The sequence below is a fragment of the Pogona vitticeps genome, chromosome 7 (genome assembly GCF_051106095.1).
Source record: "Pogona vitticeps strain Pit_001003342236 chromosome 7, PviZW2.1, whole genome shotgun sequence".
Classification (NCBI taxonomy): domain Eukaryota; kingdom Metazoa; phylum Chordata; class Lepidosauria; order Squamata; family Agamidae; genus Pogona; species Pogona vitticeps.
In genome coordinates this window covers 10,195,767-10,204,619 of record NC_135789.1, presented here as the reverse complement: position 1 = coordinate 10,204,619, position 8,853 = coordinate 10,195,767, and the positions used below count along the sequence as shown (strand labels likewise).

Genomic DNA, 8,853 nt, shown 5'->3' with positions numbered 1-8,853 from the left:
GGAGGGACTTTTCAGCACTGGTTCGATTGTCTGTTTATCCAGCCTAGATCATGGTGTAGGGCTGTAGATTTGTTGACATTTGCCAGATTCCCTCAACAGACGACCTGCCTAGAATCTACTGCTCTGATGACTGTGGATGTTGATAATTGTAGATGTTGGTGTAGTATTGGTACCACTCCTAGTTTTTGAAAGCAGAAAAAGACATGACAGTAGAATTTAAGTTGGGGTGAGCAAACCTCACAGGATCAGAGTCAACTTGTAAAATATAAAAAGTTCCCTCTCTTCTTCACTCCCTCCAAGGAACACACACACATACACACACACACACACACATACACACAGAGAGAGAGAGAGAGAGAGAGAGAGAGAGAGAGAGAGAGAGAGAGAGAGAGAGAGAGAGAGAGAGAGACAAATTGCTAAGAAGTTAGATCCAGTGCCTTGAAGGTTCTCCCTGTGTTTGGGTCCTTCAAATTCCTCAAATGAGGAATGTCTGTTCTGACTTAGGTCTTTGCGGGGAATAATAAATAATGCCAAAAACAAAACAAAAAACACTTTACACTGACGTTTCTCTGTCTCAGGGGGTTTCCAAGCTGTGATGTACACCCTGGAAGGAGCATGTTCTTTAAACAGCCACACTTTCTGGACCCAAAGGTGAAATGCTTGGCAGGGCTACCGAGCTGCACAGCTGTGTCCTTCCCCAACCCTTCTGGAGCCAGCCAGAAAAGAAGAAACATATTCGCAAAAGGGAGTAATAATTCACTTTCCCCACCACCATCTCAGCAGAGAAGTGGGAGAGAAGCCCGATTAAGTTCTCAGCTAGAAGCATGTGAACAACCTCGTTTCTAGAACATGCTAAATGAGGTGCGAATTTCAGACCTGGTTTCTGTACACCGTGAGAGTTAATCATTTCTAAGAGTAGACTGCTGCGCAGCACTGTGAACAGTTCATATCCTCATCTCATCATCACACTATAGACCACATACATCCACGACATGTGTTCTGAAGGAACTGCTTGCCCTGTGGTTGAGATCCTCCAGAAAATATCTTTGTCTAGTAAAAAGTGGGCACTGCATTTCAGGAAACATCTTCTTCCTTTTGGTCCAGACTGGATGAGGGCCAACAAACTGAAAGTGAATCCAGATAAGATGGAGAACCTACTGTTGAGAGGTTCACCTGAACTGTTAGAAGGGCATTTACTTGGTCTTGATGGGGTTACCCTTCCCTTGAAGGACTGGATTCGCAGTCTGTATGTACTCTTGGACCCAGCCCTCCCTATGGAGGCACAAATATCTGCTGGGGCCAAGAGTATCTTTTATCAGTGCTGGTTGATTGCCCAGAAAACTGTGTTCACATTTTTCCTATTAGGCATTTTTTCTCCACAAGAAGTAAAATCACTTATGTCACAGTGGTGTAGTAAATCACACTAGAGTATGCCTATTGAATCAAAGGGGATTTGATGAGTCAATTCATAAGTCTTGTTGATTCAAATGGGTTTACTTGCTTACTTTACTTACAACTTACTTATGACTTACTTCAGCGAGTAAGTTGCAGTTAGAGCAGGCATATCTGAATCTATGGAACTTGTGGCGGAGTTAATTCACCAAATCCCCATTGATTTAATGGACCTGCTCTAGTGCCATGAAACAACAGGATTTGGCCCACTCTGAAGTAGAACGTTGGAAGGATTCTGGGCAATACTTGCCCTATTGACCAAACTATTTTTAATGCACATATTTTAGTTATGTGCCTTTACTTCCATATACCATGAAGGATGTGGAATGACGGTGAGGGAAGAATCTGGCTCACAACTGAGGATCTGAAAGATACACACATTAAAAAAAAATTCTCACAATCCTGAACTGCATGCATTTACTACAGCTATATCTATATCTGTCTGTCTGTGGTTAATTTTTCTATCTCTGTCCCTACACGTCACAGCTCGACCCACTGGGAAGGCAGTGCTTGCATTTCCTTTTCGTTTGAAGGTCCCGCGCATTACAGAGAGAAAACAGATGCCAGCAAAAGGGCAGAGCGTGGGACCCATTGGGTTCCGACTGGTGTTATCCTGACGCAAGGAGGCATCATTAACCTGTCGTAATTAAGTAAGTGCTCGCATTCCTTCTGCTGTGATTAAAATGTTAACACTTACTAAAATTAGACAGCCCAAAGGGTTTGCTGCGGCTGACTTTGAACGCCGGGAAGTAACTACTCAAGGACAGAGAATGCCCAGAATAGGATGGCCCCAGGTGAGAAACACAGCAGCTAATGGTGGCCAATTTAAATGGAACCCATCCTTTATCCTCCCTCCCCCCCACACACACACATCGTCCCCGTCTCATTTCTGAATGAGATGAGTGTTCTGAAGGGCACGCCAGCCCCTGGCCCCGAAGCGTCTCTGTTTAATCAGTTTATCAGCCCGGGCAGCGGGTGTGAGACACGCCAAAGCCTTGCCAGCACCTCCTTGATTAATAAGGGAGGCAATGAAGACCGACAGTTTGCTTTGACCGCCGTAATAGAGTCAGCGATTTCTCTCCATCGAGCGCCCGGGCTTGATGGTGTCCCTCTGAAAGCCGGGGCAAAGAACGGCCTTGGGAGGAGAATTAGAAGAGGCAGTGGGAAGGCTGCTCTCTTGGATTGGGAGCCTCAGTTTTATTTTAATGGCATCGTGTGTACAGTTCTCATCATCTCAGACGGGAGGACCTGGATTCTCCATGAAATCAAGGAAAGTCACCAAGACGGATAGGAAAGGATTGTATGGCTTCACACTCAAGATACGTGTTTGTGTGTGTGTGTGTCGGCTTTTTCATGCTTCTGGCTTTGAAACTATTTTAGCTGGGAGATAATCGCCTTCCCTGAGTTACTTCCATGTTCTACTTCATCATCTTAGAATGGCAAAGCTGGAAGGGACCCTATAGATCAGTGGTCCCCAACCTTGGGCCTCCAGCTGTTCTTGGACTACATCTCCCGGAAGCCTTCCCCACCACCTCTGCTGGCCAGGATTTCTGGGACTCGAAGTCCAAGAACATCTGGACCCCCAAGCTTAGGGACTACTTTGTAAAGGACATTCTAAAGTATATAAGGGCGGCAAAGTAAACATAGCTTATCTTTCCTGCCCAACCAAAATTGAACACCTTGGATGTTACTAGTGCAGGAAAAATGGACTCATAGAATTGCCAAGTTTGAAGGCATACCTAAGGCCATCTAGATCATCCTTTTACTGATTCAGGTAATCCACGGTTGAAACATCCCTCATAAATGTTAGTGACCAAAACCTTGTTGTTTAGCACAGTAAATCACACTCTAGTAGGTCCATTGGGTCAATAGGGATTTAATAATTCAATTCCTCTGTACGTTCCATTGCTCCTAATGCACTGTGGCTTAGTTTTGCATAGTAAGCTATGGTTAGAGAAGGCCCATTTGAAACAATGAAACTTCTGAGGAATTGACTCACTAAACCCCTATTGATTCAGTGGCCCTACTCTCCTATGATTTACCAGGATTTTTGACCAATGTATGCATGCTTTAGGCATTTCTGTACAATTTTTGTGTTGACTACACAATGTCAAGACAAAAATTAATTCATTGGAAAGGTGGTGCTGGAGGAGAGCTTTACAGATGCGTTGAATGGCCAGAATACTTGATTTTTATTTTTCTTGGTTTTATGTTGTTACCTTCCCATCTTGATTATATTATATTATTATTGTAGATTTTAATTGTTGTTTTAAATCTGTTCTTGTGCACAATATATTGTGAGCCACCCTGAGTAGACTTCTATCTAGAAGGACGGGTTAAAAATCCAATAATAAATAAATAAAAATAAATAAGAAAGATGAGCAAGTGGGTCCTACCTCAAACCAAGGCTGAACAGTCTCCGGGGATCAAAATGTTGGAAGCATAGCTGTTCCACTTTGGGCACCTCCTGAGAAGGCAGGATTATTAGGAAAAGACCATCACACTGAGAAAGGTGGGAGGCAGCAGGAAAAGAGGAAGGCCAAATACGAGATGGATGGACTCCCTAAAAGGAAGCCACAGGCTAGAGTCTGAAGAGCTGAGCAGGGCAGTTTTGGGTGGGACATTTTGGAGGCGACTTGATGGCCCATTACAACAACAGTGTCTTTATATGAAGGATGGAAACCCTGGTTTGTCTCATCCTTGCAGGAAGTGAAGTAGAGCGGTGTTCTGATTTTGACCAGCGTGAGTGGCTAGAGATTACCAGGGACCTTTTTTACACATGGATGAAAATGATGTTTTGCAAAAGCAAATGTCTGTGTTTGCACAGGCTGAGCAATTCTCGAACTGCATACCTTGTGAGAATTGCTCCAAAGGCTGCTTTATTTAAGAATTCGAAAGCACTACATGGGAGACGCCCCCATCGTTCTTAACCATCTGTCGGCCCTTCCCGTGGATGCTTGCTCGCTGTTTGTGTGTATCTGTCTGAGCACACACGCCGGTTCTCAAAGGACAAAATAGATACTACAGACATTTACAGAAACCTTGTTGTAGGGGAAAGAACTATTTTATTAAAGTTACTCATCAAAGTGTCTTATGCTTTTGGGATGACCAAAATGGACAACCATGAGGAATTTGATGAGAGCTCTTTGCATCCCTAGTTCATACACTTTGTACACTTTTTAGAATGTATGGATTGTTGGTCATGCCCAAGATGTAAAATAATAACGCTGTCCGTCCTTGATCCTTGTCATCCTTTGAAGAGGTCTACAGGAAGAGCACACCATCAGAGTAGCAGGAGACCTCAGATGCCATCCCTTTAGGAAATCCAGAACCACAGCACCCCCATGTGGAGTGCTCCACTTTTGGTTAAAAGCCTCTAGTGAAGATGAACCTATCACTCCAAACAAGGGATGGGCTTAAATCCTTCTTACTATTCAGAAGGTTTTCTGAAAGTTTGGCCAAACCTGTTGTTGTTGTTTAGTCGTTTAGTCATGTCCGGCTCTTCGTGACCCCATGGACCAGAGCACGCCAGGCCCTCCTGTCCTCCACTGTCTCCCGGAGTTGGGTCAAATTCATGTTGGTCACTTTGATGACACTGTCCAACTATCTCATCCTCTGTTGTCCCCTTCTCCTCTTGCCTTCACACTTTCCCAACATCAGGGGCTTTTCCAGGGAGTCTTCTCTTCTCCTGAGATGGCCAAAGTATTGGAGCCTCATCTGTCCTTCCAGTGAGCACTCAGGGTTGATTTCCTTTAGAATGGATAGGTTTGTTCTCCTTGCAATCCAGGTGACTCTCAAGAGCCCATCCAATATTCTTCTCCCTTTTGTAGCAATTCAATGTCATTGTCTTCTTCTGTGTGGTAGCCTTTGGGATATTTGGAGAAAGCTCTAAGTTGGCCGTTTAGTCAACAATGGGGGGGGGGAAGAGAAGCCAAGTTCTTACCTTATGTAGGGGCCTTTCCAGAAACATCTGCTGTGAGGAGGCTGGAAAATTTGAACAGTCTGGATATACGCTGTCCAGGACAGCAGAAGCTCAGCTGTATCCCATGGGACTATGTACAACACAGTTTCCACCACACTCTACAGAGCATGTAATTGGATTAGAGGCTGAATAAACCTCTCCCCTCTATGTACAACTTTTTCAGCCTATGTCTTTACTTACGATTCAGTGACTGCTAGAGAACGAAACAGCATGGCAGGGGCTTCCATCCATATCCCGTGAAAAGGGAGCAGGTTTACAGTTATATGACAAGGATAAAGTGGGGAAAATGAGAGATTTTTCTAAACATGGACAGAGGGATGCACACCTCCAACTTCCCTTTGCCCACTCCTGAAATAATGCTCCTTTCAGCTGAGGAACTAAGCACAGTCCTATCTAGTGACTCATCGGGTGAATAATACGTAAAGCAGTGGTTCCCCACCTTGGTTGCCCAGATGTTCTTGGACTACAACTCCCAGATGTCTCCACCACCAGCTGTGCTGGCCAGGATTTCTGGGAGTTGAAGTCCAAGAACATCTGGGGAACCAACGTTGGGAATCAGTGACCTAAAGAACCTTTCAAGGAAATAACTCAGTTGTTGGAGCCCGAAGTAATAGGCCATTAACCAGCCTCATCTGTGCCAGCTTCATATTTGTCTCCTTCGTCGGAAGAATTCAGCCGCCTCTTTACTGCTGCTGGTGGAGGAATGTTAGGTACGTTGTCCTCCTAATGGACACAGAAAGAAACAATTAGAGTAGTGACTTGCTTTCAAAGTGAACTTCAGATTTGTTACGGTGCATCGGCGTACAGGACAATACACCTTAGGAACCACTGCAGTAAAGAATTCAGAGCTACACAGATATTTCCAAGAATGCATTCATTCTAAGGAATTTTTTTTTTGAGGGTTGTCATTTCTTTGCCTCTCTGTAAAAAGGAGAATGTGTTGTATTCAACTATTCTCCACCATTTAAACCATGACAACTGGCATTTGGTTTCACTGCGCTTCCCAGAAGGCTGCTGAGTTCACAGCAGCAAAATATGGGGGGGGGGGGGGGACAGTAGGTATGAAGATGATCTCCTACTGCTGCTGGTAATGAACCCACCACAGGAAACCATTGGGCCGTTTCTCTAAACCCCCCCCCCCTTGAGAAACTCAATTAAACATCCCAATGCCTCTACCTATGGGCATTTTAATACTAACGTTAGAACTGCAGAGCTAGAAGGGACCCAACAGATCACCAAGTCCAGCTCCTGACAAAGAGGCAGAGTGGGAAATCAAATTCCCAACCTCTGGCTTCGCAGTCGGATACCTAAACCACTTGAGCTCTCTAGCAGTTAAAGACTATTAGACCGGCACAGTTGGAAGGAACCCTCTGGATCATTAAGTCTTGCCCCTGACGAGAAGGCAGAGTGGGGGAATCGAACTCCCAAACTCTGGCTTCACAGCCAGAGGCCTAAAGCATTGTGCTATCCAGCAGTTTCAAGAAGTCATCTCCACGCAGCTCTAAATGGATAGATCTAATAAGTATTCGTCCAGTTTCTTTGCTGCCTCCCAGGTGTTTTAATGGAACGATGCTGTCCAGTTCAATCTGAGACTTCACCTTCTTCTCTGGTGAGTGAAGATGGTTCTGGATCAGATTTAATACCAGGGCTGGCACCAGAGATTCCAGGAAAGGACTTGATTTCAGCACCATGGACAGCAGTCCTGGAAGTTGAGTACAACACAGCAAGGGAGAGAAAATGCTAGGTTTATGTGGTCGGGAAAACCTTTCAAGAAACTCACCCTATTCTCCCATCCTCCTGATGACCACCAACAGAAGTCATCTTTGACAGAAGCTTGTGTTGGCTGTAGGCCACATCTTTACGGCACCAGAAGGAAAGGGCCATGGTCTACCTAGGTTACACCAAATACAACTTGTTAGCCTTGAGACAAGAGACTTTGTTCTAATTCCAATACAGTATTGTCTAGATGTGTAGATGGCTGACACCGTGAGCAAAATGGGGTTTGATCAGTTGTCACGCTTATTGATCAAAAGATAAGGATCACAGAGAATGAAATATTAAAAAGCTGGCTAATCTTTAACAGAATGTATTGGGAAGACTTTAGAATATCAATGTGGTTGTGTCATGGTTCCTGCATGACAAAGAATTACCCAAGGACGTGAGGTGGTCAGAGGCAATACAGACCAATGAAAAAAACCTAATGGAGTGGAAAGGGGAGCTAGAGGAGCAAAATGTCCTGACTTTGGAATTTTGAGCCAATAAAAGCACAACAAAATAGAGTTTCTGGTGAATTTTGCACTCGTCTCAATTTTTTGGTGCACTCAGTCCATTAATTAATCAATACATGTAGGCTGAAATCCTGTAGCATAATTTTGTGCTGCCTAAGGGTCATGATGTCATCAACTGAGGTGGTTTTTGTCAGATATTAAAATGTCCCTAATTGATAATAATTGTCAGCTGTTGTAATGTAATTTCTGACTTGTGGAGATCCTTTCATGGTTTTCTGGGAAGTGGTTTCCCATTAGCTTTTTCTGGAGGCATTCTGGGACTGTGTAGCTTGCCCAAGGCAACACAGGCTGGCTCTATTCGCGAGAGGCACAATGGGGGAATTGAACTCCCAACCCTCTGGCTCCACAGCGAGAGATTTAAACCACTGAGCTATCCAGCTGGAACCTTTTCCTACTCACGCTCAAAGGCTTATCTGGGATCCCTTTTAGTGTGGGGAAGCCTTCGGCACTAAAGTCATCCCTGTAGTAACAGTTTTCAGAAATTCAAGACTTCCTTCCCATCCCATCCTCCCCAACAACTTTCTCACAAAATAAAGGATCCCAAGGGAGCCCTGGGAACTTTAGGAGGAAATCTTTTTTTTTTTTTTTACTTTCTGAAAAACCAGCAAAGCTGCTGACATCCTGAGCTTGACATGATGCAAGTTAACTGGATTTCATGTCATTGAAATGGTGTGTCTATGCAGGTGAATGCATATAAAAGATGTGCATGAGTGAGAGATTGTGTACAAAAATGCATTATATCGAGGAAAACAGCTAGAAAAAAACACATGAAATGCAAGTACTGTCAAAAAGTCTCTCTTACACACCTATATATATATATTATCCACTGTTCTCTCTTTGTGTGTTTATTCTATGTTTGTCATGCTTGACTTCATGATCTTGGAGCAATTGTGAATCAAGGCAGGGGGGAAGGGAGGTGCAGAGGCTTGGCCAGTCATGATTAAATATGACCAGAAAGGAGTGTTTGTTGTTGTTGTTGTTGTTGTTGTTGTTGTTGTTGTTGTTCCTGCTGCTGTGCTGTTTTACTCACCATCAAGTAGCCTTTGACTTATGGAAGCCCCATGAATGAGTGACCTCCATAATGTCCTGTTCTCCACAACCCTGCTCAGCTCTTGTAAACTCAAGTATGTT

The 8,853-nt window shown here is 44.1% G+C and overlaps 1 long non-coding RNA gene across 1 annotated transcript; it reads right to left on the bottom strand.

Moving 5' to 3' along the window:
- Nucleotides 1–4,503: 4,503 nt before the first annotated feature.
- On the bottom strand, nucleotides 4,504–7,321 carry LOC144584029 (uncharacterized). Its single transcript, XR_013538024.1, has 2 exons — nucleotides 7,215–7,321; nucleotides 4,504–6,157 (listed from the first exon to the last, which is right to left on the bottom strand). It is a non-coding gene; the product is annotated as an uncharacterized LOC144584029 (long non-coding RNA).
- Between the last annotated feature and the right edge of the window lie 1,532 nt (nucleotides 7,322–8,853).